This window comes from Atractosteus spatula, chromosome 1, assembly GCF_055471065.1.
Source record: "Atractosteus spatula isolate fAtrSpa1 chromosome 1, fAtrSpa1.hap1, whole genome shotgun sequence".
Classification (NCBI taxonomy): domain Eukaryota; kingdom Metazoa; phylum Chordata; class Actinopteri; order Semionotiformes; family Lepisosteidae; genus Atractosteus; species Atractosteus spatula.
In genome coordinates, this window is record NC_142706.1 from 28137724 (window position 1) to 28158542 (window position 20819).

The 20819-nt window shown below is 40.7% G+C and overlaps 1 pseudogene; it reads left to right on the plus strand.

Annotated features, from left to right (window-relative positions):
- The first annotated feature begins 2713 nt into the window (after positions 1-2713).
- On the plus strand, positions 2714-3387 carry LOC148840787 (uncharacterized; annotated as a pseudogene).
- The last annotated feature ends 17432 nt before the right edge of the window (positions 3388-20819 follow it).

A 20819-nucleotide genomic window follows, 5' to 3' on the forward strand; every position in this document is an offset into this window, starting at 1 on the left:
ATGTAGAAGTTATAACCAAGTTCATTTACGAAACGGTCTAAATGAATGATATACTGAACGTATGTCCTCTTGATATATGTAACTCTTCGTAACTGACTGAATATATACCTTTTGTATTCTGCTAACCTTCACGATAAGATCTGTTATGTTTATATGCACATTTTATGTATTAATAAATGTATTCTCGTGTATTAGTACCCGTGTGTGTGTGTTGTTTGAATTATCCCGCAAGGTTGGATTCTAATACCATCAAAAGAATCATTTTGTGACTTACTGCCACAATTAATAATTGTCCCAGTTAAGCACAAACCCCTACATTTACTGGTGTCTCGTGAGAGGATACTACACCACTTGTTATCCCAAATTATTAGAATCACCACAATTCAAATAGAGAAAAAAGAGCTGACTGACAAGATTTAAGATGTGGCTGTGTTCTTCCTGCGTTTGCGTTTGTCTGGGTGCTGACAAAGTAAAAAACAATTACTTTTTGACAATGAAAAACTGTGTGTGTGTGTGTGTGTGTGTGTGTGTGTGTGTGTCTCTCTCTCTGGTGGCGCGCGGGCGCGGTGGGGTGCTGTACCAGCTGTGTCGCTGTGTGCTATCTTCTGACAGTTGCTGTTGTGAATGTCTGTAGAGTGTATCTTATTTTTAGTATTGTAGCGCATTCGCCCCAGGGGGCGGCAGAAGAGCGCCCGGATGGGATGCACGGTGAGGGGCAGGACAGGAGTGGTCAGGGAGGGTTTAGGAAGGCCGCTGACTAGTGCAGCAGTCACACAGTGAAACGGACATACAAGCTGGGGAGATCACCCGTTTTCCATGTAAATAGTTCCCTGATTCCACACCCTCTGCCTCTCGCTCTCCCTCTCCCTCTCCAGAAACAGCTCGGTGAGCTCATCCAGTCAGGACAGAAGGCTCTACTGTGCACAGAGAGGGGCGGGGGGGGGGGAACAAGCTGATAACCTGGCTTCTCTCCAGCCACAGCTGTATGAGCTCCACCAGTCAGGACAGGAGGCTCTACTGTACACAGAGAGGTGCGGGAGGGGGGAACAAGCTGATACCTTGGCTTCTCTCCAGACACAGATGGATGAGCTCCTCCAATCAGGACAGGAGGCTCTACTGTACACAGAAAGGGGTGGGAGGGGGGAACAAGTTGATACCCTGGCTTTTCTCCAGACACAGCAACACAGTCTGTTGTTGTTAAGTGTGAATTTGTACCTGTTTCCCTGAGGTCTGGCTTTTTTCTGGAAAACCATAACTCTGGTCTTGTCAAGATTGACTGTCAGTGCTCAGGTCTGACAGTGCTGCTCCAGCAGTGCCAGGTTCTGCTGCAGCCTCTGTTCTGTGGGTGGCAGCAGGACCAGGTCATCTGCATAGAGCAGGAACATGATTTCTGTGTCATGTAGTGTGAGACCAGGAGCCACAGACTGTTCCAACATTCCTGCTAATTCATTGATATAGATATTAGACAGTGTTGGGCTCAGGCTGCAGCCCTGTCTCAACCCACGGCCCCACGGCCATTGGTGGTGATGTAATTAATAAATCTTTAAAACCTGTTAAGTTCCCTAAAGCTTTCTCAGTCAAGTATGAAAGTTTACCCACACACCCTCCCCACACACCCTGCCCCCTGACCCTGTTTTGCGTCAGGGAAGATGAATACGAACCTATTTCCCTTTGAAAGTCATCAAAAAAGACACACTCAACAGAGCTTGCACAACTACTGTATAAAACAACTAAGACCTCTTCACTGTGTGAAAATACAACCTTTATAAGTTTATGCAGGTAAATAATTGCTATTAGGAATGATTTTTGAATCTATCAATGTTAGATAAAAAAACACATTGCCTGACATTAGAAAGCATCTTGCATTACATTGCTTGAAAAATAATTTTATTTAGAGAGACTGGATAAGTAATTTAAGTGTTTTTTAACTTCCTGAAACACAAGTAATAATTTAACAATATATGTAAATGTTTTATGATATGTTGCTGTTGTAAATGTCTGTAGAGTGTATCTTATTTTTAGTTTTGTAGCCAAAGGGCCTTGCAGATCATAATATCAAGGAACGAAGCAATTACCGCACCCAGCTCCTCAATGGAATCGCTTTAACTTGCTTATTGCATTAGTGTTAACAGTCCGGGTGTGGCAAGCTTCTAATGTCTCCCGGCGAAAGAAATCCGTCTTTCATTGGAAGACAATGAACACATTGTACCCATACATGAGAATATAGTATAAATACACCAAGGGTAGAGTTCCCATCACAAAAAAATCCACAAGCCTGCACTACAGCGACCATAGTACAGTATGGAGACCTAGACCTTTTACGGGAAGAGACGAGGTGCTTCTGCCACCCCAGCTTGCAAAGAGCGAAGCGTAAGCAAATACAGCAGGCTTCATCTAAAATATGCGATTATAGCGCATATTACAAGGTATTATTGCCATATTGAATTATACATTCTATTATAAATATTTCTTCGCAGCCTGTTCCTCAGGAAAACACCGCACGGGCGAAACGATCTTCGAAAACTACCAGGACAGTAAAAAAGAAAGCGGTAAGATGGATGAAAAGAAAAGTTTATTTTGACATCTGTTCTGCAACTGATGAATACTACTGTGTGACTTTATTTCTTAAATGAATTATGTTATTTTGCCACAGGCTGTGGGTCTCTGCTCTCGGCCACTGGCAAGGGTGCCAACCTGTAGAAGCAGCACCTGTATGGAGACTTTTCGGCAGCAGCGGGAGCAGTATGACGCATTACTGGGGAAGATTGGAAGGTTAGAGACACTCCTGAAGATGGAGAAGCCGGAGACAATGTGTACCGGCAGTCAAACGCTACAGGAGCTGTCTCCCTATAAGTGCCTCCCCCGCCGCGCAGGTTGCAATGCCTGGCGGAAGCTCTGCCCCCCACAGAGCACACACCACCTCAGGACACTCCATCCCGGCCTTTCTGCTCACCACTGCCCAGGACTTGGCTGATGTTGTCCCCGCCATCTATCTCCCCTACGGAAGCACCGTTTACACAGTGGAATTCACAGACACCAGTGGAACGAACAATTCTCCCAGATATCCAACTGTTGCCCATCACTCAAGAGAAAGAGGGGAGGTTGTACTTGCAGTGCATCGGTATAGATGGGAAAGCAAGAGCCGACCACTACGCCGCCCCCGTGTTTCGAAATCTTGTGACTTTTGAAATTTACTGGGGGTGGACCACATTGGTAAATTTCGAGGGGTCCAGAGGCAAAAGTGCCTTGCCTTGCAATCTCCGGGAAACCATTAGTAGCATGGTGAATCGGAGATTCTCAAAACTTACTTTGTGCGACTGGAAAAGAATTCGTGATCGGATCAACGAAATGCTTTGAAGAAGGAGGCGCTCTTTTCCTCTAGTTTAACAGTCTGTCCAGAAACAAAACATTCCTGTTAAACAAGAGGAATGTAAAAAAATTGTACAAAAGTAAAAAACAATTACTTTTTGACAATGAAAAACTGTGTCTCTCTCTCTGCTGGTGGGTTGCTGGTGGGTTGCTGTACCAGCTGTACAGAAAATAACAGTGCCCCTTTCCATTCAATGGGTGTCTGAGTCGCTGTGTCCTATCTTCTGACAGTCGCTGTTGTGAATGTCTGTAGAGTGTATCGTATTTTTAGTACTATATTTTTATGTTATATTCCCTATTAATCAAACTCTAAAAATATGCTTTTAAATGCGCAGTGACATGGTCGGAAGGAGCAAGGGGCACGTAGAAACATTTCCGAAATAACCAATGTTGTATTTCATTTCGTTACTCTAGGAGGTTTTGTGAGAAAGCTACAGGCGTGGCAATTGTAATCATTTTTATTTTTAAATATATTTTAGCAAAGTCATCTATACAAAAAAGTTGCATTTAATACCACTCGACAGCCAGCTGGCTGCGCAGAAAAATAGATAAAAACCGGTTTAACAGCTCTGTTGTTTTTATCCTGTAAAGTGCTTTGAGAAGCCACCTTTAAAGGCACTATACACAATAAAGTTCATTATTATTATTATTGTTAATTTGCTGGACAGAGAGGTGAACATTATTACACAGAAGGCAAAGGTAGAGGAGGGCACAGTAAAATGGGCACAGTAAAGACATTAAATATACATATACATACTGTATACAGTACAGTTTGCATACAGTAATATGTTTATGTTCCTACTGTAAATCAATATCTTTTATGAGCATGTGAAAGGCATGGTGAATCGGAGATTCTCAAAAATTACTGTACTTTGCATGATTGGAAACAAATGCGTAATTGGATCAACGAAATGCTGTGGTGTTACTTTTACAAAGATGGTCAATAAAAAAATAAAATCTTTTCGTTTACAAAGACGGTTACAAAGAATGTGGACCAGGGCAATACTTTGAGTTTACAGCTTGTCCAAGGTCATTCATTATTAATACTATTAGTAATATCTTCGGTAAAGACTGACTGCGACAGCTCAAACACGAGAGGTTGAGCTTTATTAGCTCCACCTTGCGAAAATTCTGAATACTATTATTTTACTTGCGGTACCATGTGGTTTTATGCGAGAATATACGGTATTAATACAGTATTATATGGTAACTTGCGGTACACTGCGACAAGCGCACCTCATTATAATGCGGTATCGCCCGCTTGTTTTGAATGGCTGCATCTGTACCAGCAAAAGCTACACATCCATCAAAACACGTCCAGACCATATACATTCACATCTAGATTCCTAACAGGCTAGAAAATAGAGAAGAAAAAATTAAAAGTAAAGAAAAAATTGTAAAAGGAGAAGCAGCTTTTGACATCAATAATTAACAATTAGCATTTATTAATTGTTTTCTTCAGAAATATGAACAAATTATGTTTCTTATGATTGCAATAATAATACAAAATTGCATTATATGTTTCTATTATATGTTTATCATAATAACAAATCTAAAAATCAGTTCCCTAAAAATGTACTGGTGATCTTTCCCTCAGTGTTCATCTACCATTTTGGTTTCTGCTCCTGATATTTCTATACTGTGGTTTTATCCATTAACTATTCAATATCACAGCAAAGGAATTCACATAGATAAAGTTCTTAATTAGTCATGTCATGTATAACATGAAATAAAACAATATTGAAATTATGTATACTTTCATTACTGTCTTATTTAATTTATTTCTGCATTTATTACTTATGCAATGCCATATTTCATAAATTCACCAGTAGCATAAAAGTGGTTATATTTATACTTACTGTCCATAAACGAAGGGAATTTTTAAAAGGCCGGTGAATAGAACATAACTTTGGGATGGAAAATTCAACATTGCTGAGGCTCATATTCACATCATGATCATTCCTTTATGTGTTAAATAATAAAATACCAAAACATAGTCATTGAAGTAATCAAACATTGATATACTGAATTTAGGAGAAATTCCTGAAACTCATATCAAGAGCATATCATAATTGAATGTGTACATTAGACAAGAGACATACTGTATATTCAGTCTCTTTTCTGTTTTAAACAGAAAGGTGGAGAACCACTACAATACTGTAGGCTGGAAGCATTTTTGGGTACGTAGCTGCTTAATTAAATGTTTGACAGGTGGTCATAATCTATTGTTACAAATGGGGATTACAAATATCAGAAATGCAGTGAATAAGTCAATAATTAATTTAAATGATCATACCCCCCATTTAAAAAGATAGGCAAGAATATACCTGAGCAGCTGGTACTATTAGAGGAACCTAAATTCTTTGTTCTCTGTGTGGTGTCGCCGGGGGAAAATAGGCGTAAAAGAGTTTTAACTCACACCACACTGTTCTTCTGTGCTCTTCGTCCGTGTGTCTCCCCAAATCCGTTCCGCAATCCGTTGTCAGTATCCTTAAACAATCCAAGTTCCCAAATCCGTATGTCCACACTCCTCTGCGTCGTATCCAAGCCGTAATCTGTAATCCTAGTCAAAATCCGTATCCAATAGTCCGTTATTCTTAATTCTCTTCTAGCACACTCCTAATATCTCTCCTTCTTCCAAAACGCTTTCACCTTATCGGCTTCCGCCTTCTTGTGGGTCCGTCTCATCAGGGTCGTCGGTAGGGGCGTCACCACGGTCTTCCGGGCAGGGGATTGGTCTTAGCCTAGCTGTTTGGACAGTGTTCCAAATCTGGAGGAAATGGGGACAGTCTCGTCCCAGTACGACAGGGTATGACAACTGCTCAACCACTCCTACCATTGAACGGTAGGTCCCCTGTTCTGTAGAGATGCTCAATTCTACCGTCGGCTAGACCTTGGTGTCCCTGTGAAAGCAAGTAATAGGTATTCCCTCTGTTCTCGGAATCTCCAGTTCTCCCGGAAGTATTGTAGGGGTCACCAGGGTCACAATACTGCCAGAGTCCAACAAGGCCTCGACGGGTTCTCCCCCTATCTCAACTTTCGTAAGATGGGGATCCTCGCAGGTCGGGACCCGTGCTGTAAGGTAGCTACATTTGGTTTCACCTCTGGGGTCTACCTGCATGGGTTCGGACAGGCCGGGGCAATAGCTGGCTAAATGCCCTTCTTCCTGACAATTAAAACATCGCCGGGTTTCTTTCCATGGTCGGGGCCTTGAGTCAGACCTCTCCCGAAGGGGTTTTTTAAATTGTATAGGTTCCCGATAATCACTATACTTTATCGGCCGATACTTTATTTCAGTTTCCAGACTCTTGGGGCTTCTTCTCTCCTCCTTCTGAAAGTCCCCATTTTCCTCCCTAATCAGGGCCTCTGTGGCATGGTGTCTGTCCACCAAGTCCACAGCCTGATCTAGTGTCTGGGGATCCCCTTCACTTACTTTCCTTTTCAGGTGAACAGGCAGACTCCTCACAAAGTGATCCAACACCACCCTTTCTACCACCTGTCCTGGGTTTAATTCTTCTGGCTGGAGCCATTTCTTTGCCAGATGTACCAGGTCAAACATCTGAGACCTCGTAGGCTTGTTCATCTGGTATCTCCAATTGTGAAACCGGACTGCTCGTATCGCCATGGTTACCCCTAGTCTTGCCAATATCTCCTTTTTCAGAGTCTCATAATTCTCTGCATCTTCCTCTTTTAAATCATAATATGCTTTTTGGGCTTCTCCAATTAAATAAGGGGCTACTCTCCCGGCCTTTCGAGATGCAGTTCTTTCAAAGGTGGTTAAATACGCTTCCACATCATCAAGCTCTGTCATCTTTTGTAGCGCAATTTGTTCCGCCTGAGCGGTGTCTCTCCCCGCTACTGGGGCCTGCCAGATTTCTTCCCCTAATCTGTGCAATTCTGCGCGTACTACTTTTTGCTCCTCTATAATTCGTTCGTTAGTTTCGCTTTGGATTTGGTTTGCCTCCCGTTGTGCTTTGAAAGCTTCTTGCTGTCCTTTTAATGCCTGAAATTGGGCGAGGGTGGCCTGGGACAACTGCTGTATTAATTGTTCCATGGTTTTTCTTCACACACGCAAAGCGAAACCCGCACACACACACAAAAAAAAAAACTTGCTTTCTTTGATTCTCAAACCCGAGCGGGAGCTGCCCGCATCCTCCACCAATTGTGGTGTCGCCGGGGGAAAATAGGCGTAAAAGAGTTTTAACTCACACCACACTGTTCTTCTGTGCTCTTCGTCCGTGTGTCTCCCCAAATCCGTTCCGCAATCCGTTGTCAGTATCCTTAAACAATCCAAGTTCCCAAATCCGTATGTCCACATCTGGTATAGCTTTGGTGAAAAGAATAATAAATCAGACACACTGTGTTAAACAAATATTTATGAATAATGACAATACACACACTAAACAGTACACATCACAACATACAATTAATCCAATTCACAAATATTTAAACACCCAGACCATCCAGAAAAACCTTAGACTGTTACTAATGTAGTGTCAAACAAATGACAAAGTTCAGGTGTCTGTGAAGCAGAAGTCCCTTTATTCATATGCATATGGAAGTCCGGCTTAAAAAATAAAAATAATTAAAAAATAAGTAGCTAAAGATGGTCCTTTATACCTTAAAACACAAAGAGTTACTATGACATATTCTAAACAAATGATAAAACAGCAACACCTGCCAATTAATTATATCTAAGTTGCAGACTAGTTAGCAGTTAGTTCTTTTCATGTTCTGTGCGTTAGCCAGCTTGCTAAATACATGCCCCTTATCTTACTGACCAAGGACAGGCAGCATCTTTATATCATCTTTATATACATTTGAGCACATAACCTACGTCAAGCCACTAAACTGCATAGTTTGCAAAAAACATACAAAAACATGAAAATGATATTATTATCCCACTTCCTGGGCATCTCTCTTATCTCTTCATATTTCAGTCCTCCCTTAGAACATTATTGTTCTACCAATTATGTTCTACCTCTAGATAAGAGATGTAGAAACCTTTCACATGAAATCATTTTTGACCTTTGTGATCCCTTCAGGGCATACAACTAGCACAGAAGCAGTAGCTTTAGTCCACATGTTGTTCAAGCAGGATATTAACAATATGATCATTATGAATAATACCAGACCCACAAATATGTATTGAACCAGATACCCTCCCCATGTTCCTAGCACAGACTGTAGCCACGCACCAATGCCCCAATCACCTGGATTATAATTATGATATATTTTTATTGTTCTTCATCACAAATGTGCTGTGCTAAGTCATTAATGTGCTCAGAATTGTCTGGAATACAAGTACTGCTTAGTCTTCGCTCACCTAAACAGCTGTCTATCACCTTAGTAGAGGATGGTCTAGAACTGTGATTATAGCAGGAAGCATACGGTTCATTCCATTCCAATACATTTAAGTTACACTCAGACTAAAAGCAGAATTATAAACCTAAATAATCACCTCTATCAAAGGGGATTACTCCCATGAGCATCTTTTATAGCAATACAAACCCAACATGAGCTCTGATTATTATTTGTGGCTGATTAATAAAGTATTGTAAAACTTCTTACACATAGCAGGCACACTGTCGGCCTCCCTCAGGAAGCTCAACAAACACAGAAACAGTAACAACATAATAATTAATGTTTACTCAGTCTCTGGTGCAGTGGCTCGGTCTCCAGCGATCTCATCCTGTCACTCAGATGGCAGAGTCGGTAGTCTGTTGCACTTGATATGGGTCCCTCCCCAGCGGGGTTGCAACATCTGGCAGGGTACATCTTCCTCACCCACACCCACTCGCCAGGTATCAGGTCATGTCTTCCCTCTACTGGAGGTCCCCAAACGTCCAGCACCTGTTCACCAGCCCCATGCACTGCTTCAATTAACAATCTACAATACTACAATAGAGAATTAACAAATTCAATGATCCATTAGCCAAATTTGGCCCTCCAGGAAGTTTTGTTCGTTGGCCCGTGATGATATCAAACAGGCTGTCTTACACAGTTCTGTTTGATCCAGCCTGCAGGCTACACAGGCAGAGCATCTACCCATGGTTTTCCTTCAGTCTGATGTTTCTTCGATCTTTCAGAGTTCTGTTCCTTCATTCCACTGTTCCAGCAGACTGAGGGTGATCTCAGTCCATCTCACCCCGAACAATGCAGCCACAGCCTGACACACTTTCCCTGTGAAGTGCGTCCCTTCATCATAATACAAGCGGCAGGGCAGTGCCCACCGAGGGCTTATCTCCATCATCAAGTGTTTAGTAGACACAGAGGCAGTGGCAGCAACACACTGGGAAAACAGATTGTAAGAGCCAAGGTTTCCCTTTACAATTGTCAATTTGCCACTGCATGAAAGGTTCCTCAGGAGCAGGCCTTTTGAGCTGTTGCACCCGCACCTGAACAGTACTGTAGGTGAGCTCCTTTGATAAGCATCACATCAAGATACCACATAAGTGGCTACTGCTTCAAATCCAGTCCCCACCCAGTTTTGGGTAACCGGCACACCATTTGACTCATACCCGGGTGTCTGACAGAGTGCATTTGTTGGGCTGCAAAGGGCATTAGGTTGTAAGGGCATGCAGGGCGTCCAGTGTGCTAGCAGCCCCACATTCTTTTCTAACCATGTCCATTTCTCTGCTTTAGAGGCCTCAGCCTGAATGTCCTGTAGCTGTCCCTTTTCACCAACAGAGGTTTCACAGAGGTCTCAGACTCCTGCTCTACCAGGACTGCTCACTTACAGCTGCATCTGCAAAGTTGTTCCCTCGAGTTACTGGAAACATTTCTTTATTATGTGACTTACACTTTACCACAGCTACTTCAGTCAGTAGCTGCAAAGCTTCAGCATTCTTAACTGGAGTCCCTGCCGTGTTGAGAAAACCCTATTCCTCCACAGCCATCCAAAATCGTGGCATACACCAAATGTATATATAGTCTATATAAATCAATACAATTTTCCATTTAGCATATTTACAAGTTTCAATTAAATCTTTTCATTAGGTCTGCTGGTTCTACTCCAGATTATTCACAGTTTATACAGCCAGGCAGGTAGCCTGCACAACACATAAACACGACCCCCGCATCAAGGGGTCCTGAATAATAACCCACCAGACGATGCCTACCTCCACCAGCACAGCAGCTCACAACCCATTTCTTTCACTTACATACAGATTACATACAGATGATCTGTCTGAGGGAATCCAGTCCAGAGCCAGTGCCTGCAAGAAAGCTTGTTTCAAAACATTAAAAAACGGTTTCTGCTGCAGGGGTCAAGGCAATTTTGTCTTTAGACTGCACTACCTCCCTTTAGCCAGTTCGCCACCAGGCGAGCTCGTTCTGAGAAGGAATTCACCCTGGCTTTATCATGTAGTTGGATTTCTACCCTTTTTTCTGTCCGAAGATCTAATACTTGGAGTAGCCTGGCCTTATAGATTCCCTCATTAGGTAAAACAATCACAATATCACATACTATAGCTCTATTGAGGTAGTTCACATAAATGCTATTTCATACAGGAATTCCTTATAAATGCTGCAGGGCATCCTAGCCCAATAGGTCTGGGGTGTCCCCCACCCACATCAGTAGTTGAAACTGTACATCTGTTCCCCAAGCATACAGTGACAGCTTGTATTTGCTTTAAACACAACCCTTGTCCCCCTTCTCCTGTAGCCTCCTGTTACCCGTTAGAAAACTATATATCACATATTTATGCTGTTTTAGTCTTAAAACAGGACAGCTGTGCTCCTGTGTCCCCCAGTTACTGCACACTGTAAGATTATTTCACTTTTATTTAAATCCTGAGATAAACTTAGGAAGGCTACAAAGGGGCTTAACTAGATTAAATCTATTGTAGAGGTTTGATGGGTTTACTGAGACAATTATCAATTGTAGCAGTTATCACAAGGTGGTTCATTGTGGCTTTTAGAAAATCAATCGTCAGAACAACTAACAACGCACACACACGGGTTCAATACACGAGATACATTTATTAATATAAATTGTGCACCAAACATATACTAGTCTGCCTGGATACAAGCGGCAGACCTTACTGTGAGGGTTATCAATATACAAGGTATACAGATGGAGCCATTCAAAGTGCGCGTTACAGACACGTACCGGAGGTGGCGTCGCGCATTGTGACGCAAGATGACACTCGGTACCACGGTACGTGATTGGTTGACCGACAGGGGCACTCGTGGTCTGTTGGTCTGTCGTAGAAAGACTTACAGTAAACGTCTTTGCTGTGCCCGTTGTAGATATTGAATTTTACCACTGAAGGGAAATCTTAGTAGCTGAGCATAAAAAGAATAGGAGCATACTGTAACGCGTGTGAAGGCCATAAACGATATTAATTTTGGAACATAAACATACAGTATATGGCTGGTCTTGGTACTTTAAAGAAAAAATACACACCAGTATTCCATTTCTCCCTAAACATTTTAAGCATCGAAGTCTTTAACTAAAGAGATACCGGAGTCAACAAGCATACTTTTAGAATTTGATTAAAAGGGAATATAATATGGAATCGCGTATCTAACGAAATTAATAACGATATAATCATATTCATGTACCGCAACACAAGAATAGTACACGCTGTACATTGTCTGTCGATAATGTTTCTGTAGTGCTTTTTCAGCACTCTGCATGTGACTGCGCTGGTGGCGCTGTGGGTTAGGTTCCTGACTCCCATGTCACATGGTCTGTGATTGAATCCCACTGGAATTATGAGTTTTTTTTTAACAAACATTTCTTTGAAAAAATGAAACGTTTCCCTTGGTCAGAGATTAAATAAAACCTCACTCGCACCAAACAAATTTATATTTCTAAATATCACAACATGATCGGATTTAAGTCTTTTTAATAGCAATGAATAGTCACCTATGCGTTACAAAATAAACATTTATATTGATTTGAATCGCGTTTTGATTTAAATCGTAAACGCGTGTTTAAATATATGTGTTTAAAGGCGATATACTGTATAAAAGCGCTGATTCTTATGGAATGTGTTCCACTGGGGATTCAAAAAATTTATATTTTTTAATCGCGTATCTAAGGAAAATAGCAGTATAACTTTGTTCATGCACATCATTATACAGTATCTCATTTTGTATTTCTATAAAAAAAAATCGTTTGGCCAGCCACTATTGTTGTTATTGTTTTTATCCTGTAAAGCGCTTTGAGGAGCACAGCTTTTTCACCACTTAGATTACTTTTTGACACCATCCTTACACAAAGCAGAAACTGTATTTTCCGATGACATACTGTACAAGTGCAAAGATTACAGATTTTAATCGTCTTTTTTCTGAACCAGGGAAAATCTGATCATGTTTCTCTATAACAATAATAAAAAACTTAATTTTACATATCACCTTTAAAAGTGGCATCTCAAAACAATACAGTAGATGTAAACCACAGATTACAAAGTAAATACCCAGACAAACGCAAATGCGTTTTTAATAAAATGCTTTCATTCAATCAACAGAGAGAGAGCGTAAAACCTGGGTGTAACAGCTGTTCCTTTTTCTGATCACTCGCTCTCTGAGATACATGAGAATCCAGGCCTTTTTATCAACGCTTTCTTTTCCGTATACCAGATATTATGGAACCACTTCAGAAGGGTGTCAGCCAGTCAGATTCCAGGAATTGGTATTGGAATTGGAAAAATACACACCGGTATTCCATTTCTCCCTAAACATTTTAAGCATCGAAGTATTTAACTGACATGTGAAATAGCGTGTGAAAAAGTGGTAGTTTTAAGCTTTTCTGCTAATATAATATGGAATGCCGTATCTAAAGAATTTAATAACGATATGATTATATTCGTGTATATTTTGATATTTACACCCGGCGCGGCACCGAGGGAGCGTCTGCATTTATAACTTAGTTTTTAAAATTAGTCAAGCAATATGAAGCATCTCCTTTTACTTTTAAGTCCCTTAAATACATTGAGCACAGCTTTCTCACCACTTAAGATTACTTTTTAACACCATCCTTACACAAAGCAGAAACTTTCCGATGTCATACAGTACAAGTGGAAAGATTACAGATTTTAATCGTCTTTAATTTTGTTACGTTATACGTTTTAGGAACGTTTCATCTAAACAAACACCACAAAACTATTCTCGATTGTATTTCTGAATGTTATGTTACACCTACAGTAGCTCACTGCTTTAAATACATCGAATTAAGAAAGTAAGGTGTAGCACTTTAGATCTTTTTTTCTGAACCAGGGAAAATCTGATCATGTTTCTCTATAACAATAATAAAAAACTTTATTTTACATATCACCTTTAAAAGTGGCATCTCAAAGCAATACAGTAGATCGAAAAACAGTTAAAAGGGACCAAAGGAAATACCAGACAAACGCAAACGCGTTTTTAATAAAATGCTTTTATTCATTCAGCATTCAGATTTTCCCTGGTTCAGAAAAAAGACGATTAAAATCTGTAATCTTTCCACTTGTATGTCATCGGACATTAACGAGTACAACCCCCCTCTCTGCGGGAGTGCTGGCTGTGACGAATTAAACCGGTTTCACAGGTATTTTCAAAGTAGGAAGTACAGTACTTACTAGTTAAAAAGCTAGGTTCCTCAATGAAATCGCTTTAACATGCTAATGCATTGGTGTAACAGTCCGGGGGTGGCAAGCTTCCAATGTCAACTAGACTCGATTGGAAGACAATGAACGTATTTTAGCCCTAAATGAATTAATAGCAAACATGGTTTACATAAAAGACATTTTTCCAAGAAAGTTTATAATAATACGATCTATAGTTGAAATCTGAGCCTAAATATAAAGGAAAAGCATTTTCAGAGAGCAATCACGCTGTGTTTATGTAGAAAAAGCGATTAGGTTTATGAGCAATCTAATTACATATTCGCTTAAAACGCTATATAAAATAAAGTTTATTTAAAGATGAATGATAAGTGTCGCAGTTTAAATAATTTTCGTAGTAGGGCTTGGACAGATTCCAAGTGCATTTTTGCAATTTACGTTGCATTGTCCAATGTGCTGCTGTAATACAGTTTAGAATACAGTAAGTCTAAACTGTATCAGCTTTATTTATGGGTTGCAATTTAGAAAAAGTCAAAAACCGCACTCAAAATGCAATTTAGAGCTTTCTGGCAAGAGGAGACACCCAAATTAATAATGTAACATGCCACTGTTTGTGCATGAACAAAGTTATACTGCAATTTTCCTTAGATACGCGATTAAAAAAAATAAATTTTTTGAATCCCCGGCGGAACACATTCCATAAGAATCAGCGCTTTTATACAGTATATCGCCTTTAAACACATATATTTAAACACGCGTTTACGATTTAAATCAAAACGCGATTCAAATCAATATAAATGTTGATATTAGTTCAGGTGGGTAGCTGCGTCAGCATGCGTAGGCTGCAAAGGAACAAGTAATAGGTTTATTCCATGCTGAAAAAAAGAAGAAAGAGAACACAACGTTTCGGCCGTGGAGCCTTCTTCAGGTGTGAGAGAGACAGGGCAGTAGGCAAAGGTAAAGTAGCGGGAGAACAAAGGTTGGGAGGGAGGAGGAGTGAGAGGCGGGAGCAGGGGACAGAAAGAGAGGCCAATCAAGAGGTGTTAAGTCAGAATGGGTGCAGAGAGGTGTGAAATGAAACTTCCAATGAATGGAGAAAATTTAAAAGAACAGTAGTCTGTCGTTAAGGGAAGGGAGAAGGTGTGATCCTAGCTGCAGAATAATTTTAGTTTCGGTGGTCTTTCTGATGTATGATGTAATCATATCATACATCAGAAAGACCACCAAAACTAAAATTAGTTTCGAGAAGGTGTGAGAAGGTGTGATCCTAGCTGCAGAATAATTTTAGTTTCGGTGGTCTTTCTGATGTATGATGTAATCATATCATACATCAGAAAGACCACCGAAACTAAAATTATTCTGCAGCTAGGATCACACCTTCTCCCTTCCCTTAACGACAGACTACTGTTCTTTTAAATTTTCTCCATTCATTGGAAGTTTCATTTCACACCTCTCTGCACCCATTCTGACTTAACACCTCTTGATTGGCCTCTCTTTCTGTCCCCTGCTCCCGCCTCTCACTCCTCCTCCCTCCCAACCTTTGTTCTCCCGCTACTTTACCTTTGCCTACTGCCCTGTCTCTCTCACACCTGAAGAAGGCTCCACGGCCGAAACGTTGTGTTCTCTTTCTTCTTTTTTTCAGCATGGAATAAACCTATTACTTGTTCCTTAAATGTTGATATGGTGACTATTCATTGTTATTAAAAAGACTTAAATTCGATCATGTTGTGATATTTAGAAATATAAATTTGTTTGGTGCGAGTGAGGTTTATTTAATCTCTGACCAAGGGAAACGTTTAATTTTTTCAAAGAAATGTTTGTTAAAAAATAAAGTCATAGTTACATGGGATTCAATCACAGACCATGTGACATGGGAGTCAGGAACCTAACCCACAGCACCACCGGCGCAGTCACATGCAGAATTCTGAAAAAGCACTACAGAAACATTATCGACAGACAATGTACAGATTTGATAAAGCTATAAAATAATGTAATTAGGCACAGAACAAGTTTACAGCACAGTACAATAATAAATGCTGACCATGACTTTAGAAGCATAAATTACCTTACACTCAATTTAAACACAAGCTGTCTTTAGCCCTCTAAGCTGGTTCATACAGAAATGTAGAGAACCAGGCTCAGAACACACAGCTTCATTAGCGAATACATATGCAGGACAACTAGAGAAGACGTTTTACAGAGGATGGATTTTTAGAAACATCCCATCAGTGACATCACTGAAGTCAACTCCTAGGTACTGTAACTGTCGTGTGGATAGTTTCACAAGAATCAGACAAAGGTTTAAGCATTGCTTGTTCTAGATAAAATTGCAAAAAAAAACAACAACCCATAATGTACTTCTTTGCGGCTCTGTTTGCCCAAATCATATATTCACAACGTGAAATTAGAAAATAATATTACGTAACCAAAATCCGCAATATGGAAACAGAACCTGTGTAATTGTTGACAGATGATGTTCTCGTAACATTTTTACAAGACGAACTACAACATTTAAAAAATGACTTGTATGTACTTGATATCTCAAATCAATCCACGGCGATATAGTTAAAGCACAGTCCCTGCACTGCATTAAAACAAAACGAAAACTAAAACGCCCTGGGCATACCGTTTCGCGCTTCTTATCAGTTGCTCAAAAGTAATTTGACCGTATGAAATGCATAATATAAACCTAGAAACATATACAGTATTTGAGCAGTATTTACGTAGTATCGGTGTCAAGACATACCTCTCAAATACTGTAAATCAAGTTAAAAATATCTCAAGACCGATTCTGGTCATAATGAAACCATGTTTCGTGTATGTTTTCTTTAAAGTACCGAGACCAGCCATATACTGTATGTTTATGTTCCAAAATTAATATCGTTTATGGCCTTCACACGCGTTGCAGTATGCTCCTATTCTTTTTATGTTCAGGCACTAAGATTTCCCTTCAGTGGTAAAATTCCATATAAATATTCAATACTTAAACGGGCACAGTTAAGACATTAAATATACATATACATACTGTATACAGTACAGTTTGCATACAGTAATATGTTTATGTTCCTAAATCAATCTCTTTTATGAGCATGTGAAAGGCATGGTGAATCGATTCTCAAAAATTACTGTACTTTGCATGATTGGAAACAAATGCGTGATTGCGAAATGCTGTGGTGTTACTTTTACAAAGACGGTCAATGAAAAAAAGAATGTGGACCAGGGCAATACTTTGAGTTTACAGCTTGTCCAAGGTCATTCATTATTAATACTATTAGTAATATCTTCGTTAAAGACTTTGATGGCGACAGCTCAAACATGAGAGGTTGAGCTTTATTAGCTCCACCTTGCGGAAATTCCGGATACTATTATTTTGCTAGCGGTATTTACCGGTAACTTGCGGTATTTACCGGTAACTCGCGGTAGACTGCGTACAGCGTACCAGAAAATAATGCGGTATCGCCCGCGCATTTTGAATGGCTGCATCTGTATAATCTCGAAGAGATGCAAACACAAAGAGATACACAACAGAGAATATATGTCAATATATCGTTCGGTTACCAAATCGCTAATCAGTGCTATTACCCACTGTTACTCTAAACTCGGAAGTAAATACATTACTCATGAATTAAATTGATAACAACTTGTGTTGAGGTACAATTGAATTCTCAAGACGCAATGTAGAACACGGGGTTTACTTATCCACTGTGTATGGATTTTTGGATTTCCCGGCACGAACACCAAACCAGCTGACAAGCTCTGTTGCAGCCTCTGTTCCAGCGGTTGTCCAATGGGCATTGTCCCGGCGTCCTCTGGCTACCGGCCAACCAGTCGAGGTGCAGCTCGGAGTAGGATGGGGGGAGGAATCTAACTGCGGCGTGCAGGGCAGTCGTTGCTCCGAGGGGATCTACCAGCAGTCCGGCTGGCTAGTAGACAGTCTCTATGCACAGAGTGTGACCGCGGGTCCTCGCAAGTCACTCTTTTGCCTGGGAAGAAGCTGGTTCGTTCCCGGTCCAGCGCTCCTTCTGAATAAGCTATTCAGGTTGTCGACGAGGGCCCAACTGTAGGCTGCCGTTGATCAAGCGGAGCATTCACGTTAGTAGAATTCTGAGTACGTACGGGATCCTCGGCCTCGCGCTTAGAACAAAGTCCAAGTCCCAGTGCAGACAACAGCAGTTGTCATGTGATTGTCTCTGAGGATGCGCGAAAATGGCCAAGGAGAGCCCCGATCTGAGCTTGCTCTCCCTTTTTGACCAAGACACAGATGTGTGTTGATTGGTTGAGAGTTTGGCGGGCATTGGAGACCCACGTGGTGTTACCACGCCCTGCCAGTCCCTGATTGGTTGATCAAGGTGAGATATGACTCACTTAATCCTGACACTTAGGAATGCAGTCCAGATGTCCATTTGGCACTCCCTAGACTGATAGGCGCCAATGGATGACCATTGATCATGATAGCCAGGCTTAGCTAAGTGCATCCCCGTTTGGGAGCTGTCCCTTATCAAAAGAAAACATCTTAAATCAGCCTGAATACTTTCTCTGTGGCTGCACCACAGAGATGGAGAGTGAGATGGGGCCTCATTTAGGAAAGCACAGCAACGCTTAATTCTGTCTTATTAACAAGCATTTCCGCTACACTATTATTTCACGTTACAGCTTCTGACATGTTCTTTAAATGTGAAATCAAGCCTCTTTCTTACAATTTCTCCAAAAAACGCTGTTTTTTTTAATAACTGTGCACCAGCTTATTAGTAGTTTTATCTTTGGGGTTTTGTCCCCCTTTTCCCCAGGGCTAGTTAACACACCCCCCATCTGGATATGCCCTATCAGGAGATTTATCCCAGTCATCATTATTTTCTTGAAGGGATCTTATATCTCGGTATAATATTAAAGTTGCACTATAATTGCAACAAACTGGCGGCTCCCTTTTCTCCTCCTTGGGAGTCTTTTTACCTCCCATTTGCAGCGCTCGCACTTCTGCATGCATGCTTCGCGAGTTATTAAATCAAATCTGTCTCCGCTCTCCGTAATATCAGGAAAGCATAGTTGTACATTCTTGGCAACATCAGGTTTTAACCCACTAAGTTACTACTAAGTATTCAAGTAGTCTTAAATATATAACGCCTACAAAGGCTAAAATAAGATAAAGTTGCCTTATAACCTAAACAGAATAGAACCTAAGGTTAAATGTATTTCTAACTGTAAACCCAGATGCTACAAAATGAATCCTGAAGCTGAAGCTGTTTTTAACCAAGAAATGCTTTACATGGGGAATCAGACTTTCCGAAAACAACAGAATGGCAAGCTCTCTTTACAAGATTCAAATATCTACTTGAATTTGGTTTTTCTGGATAATATGGACATGGAGCTCTTACGTTTTGTCTTCCTCTCCTTTCTTCTCTCTCTTATCTCTCTCCTTTTGTCTCTCCTGTGTCCTCTGCTGTCTTTCTTTACCTACCAGCTTTATGCTATGTTCCTGTATTGTTGATTGACACTCAGTAAATGAGACCATTACTTTGATCAATGTATCTCATACCCAGCACAACTAAGTAAACTTCTCCTTGCTTTCAAACTCCAAAGAACTGGGAATGTTGATACTAGCCAGGTGCCTTAGATTATGGCACCTCAATAATGCTATCGCTATTTATATTCCAATTTCCACAGAAATGTAATTGAATTACCTTCTAGTGAACATTCCATATGCAGCAATGGGTTTCAGGTCTTCTGCCACTAGTACATTAACATAAAAGTAATAACATAAAATAGAAGCTAAGAGTGAAACAAATGCAAAGGCTATCACACAACATTCTCAGAAGAGTTGAGACGAGATTCATACTGGACTTTCAAGAGGATGTATTGTGTTGATATATTGTGTTGCATATATTATGTTGCATATTGTGTTGCATTTGAGTTTGGCGGCCACTTGTGGGTGGAAACCATTTATATGCTACACTGTATCTCAGCAGACATTTTTTTTGCCATGTCACTGACAGAAAAGGTTTTGTACATCCTTATACTGTTTAAGTTTAGGCATCTCAAACAGTATTGATAAATCTACATAATGTTAAGGGTGTTGAGTAAGAATCTATGAGAGGAACAGCACTAGAATTGTCCTGTACAGCTAAGAAATTTGTAGTGCCAGCAGCCATATCACCCTGCAACTCGCAACTCACAACTGGCAACCCCCTGAAGCTAAGCAGGTGTGAGCCTGGTCAGTACCTGGATGGGAGACCTCCTGGGAAAAACTAAGGTTGCTGCTGGAAGAGGTGTTAGTGAGGCCAGCAGGGGGTGCTCATCCTGTGGTCCAGGTGGGTTCTAATGCCCCAGTATACTGATGGGGACACTATACTGTAAATAAGTGTTGTCCTTTGGATGAGATGTAAAACTGAGGTCCTGACTCTCTGTGGTCATTAAAAATCCCAGGGTCTCTCTTGAAAAGAGTATGGGTGTAACCCTGACATCCTAGCCAAATTTCCAATGTCTCCTAATAATCCCCCTCTATAAATTGGCTACATTACTTTGTTCTCCTCCCCCCACTCTGATGGCAGGCGGAGCTACGCGCTGTTTGGCGATTTCTCGGTCGCAGTTAATGGCAACATCAGCTCAAGGATTTGGTTCAAACCACCAAATGGAGACTGGTGTGCCGACAAGCGGACCCTGCTGATGTGGGATTAACGCTAGGAGAGAGAGAGAGCTAAGAAATTTATAACAGTGAACTATCCTTTTATGGATGTCACGTGAGAACTTGCTAATATGAAAATATTAGCAATTACTAATATTAGCAATTACTTACTTATTATGAAAATTTCACATCTGAGAACACCAGTGATGTAAGTGGCAGTTGTTTCAAAATTATGCCAGCACCCCTTTCTAGCTGAATTGAATGCCCTAACATACCTT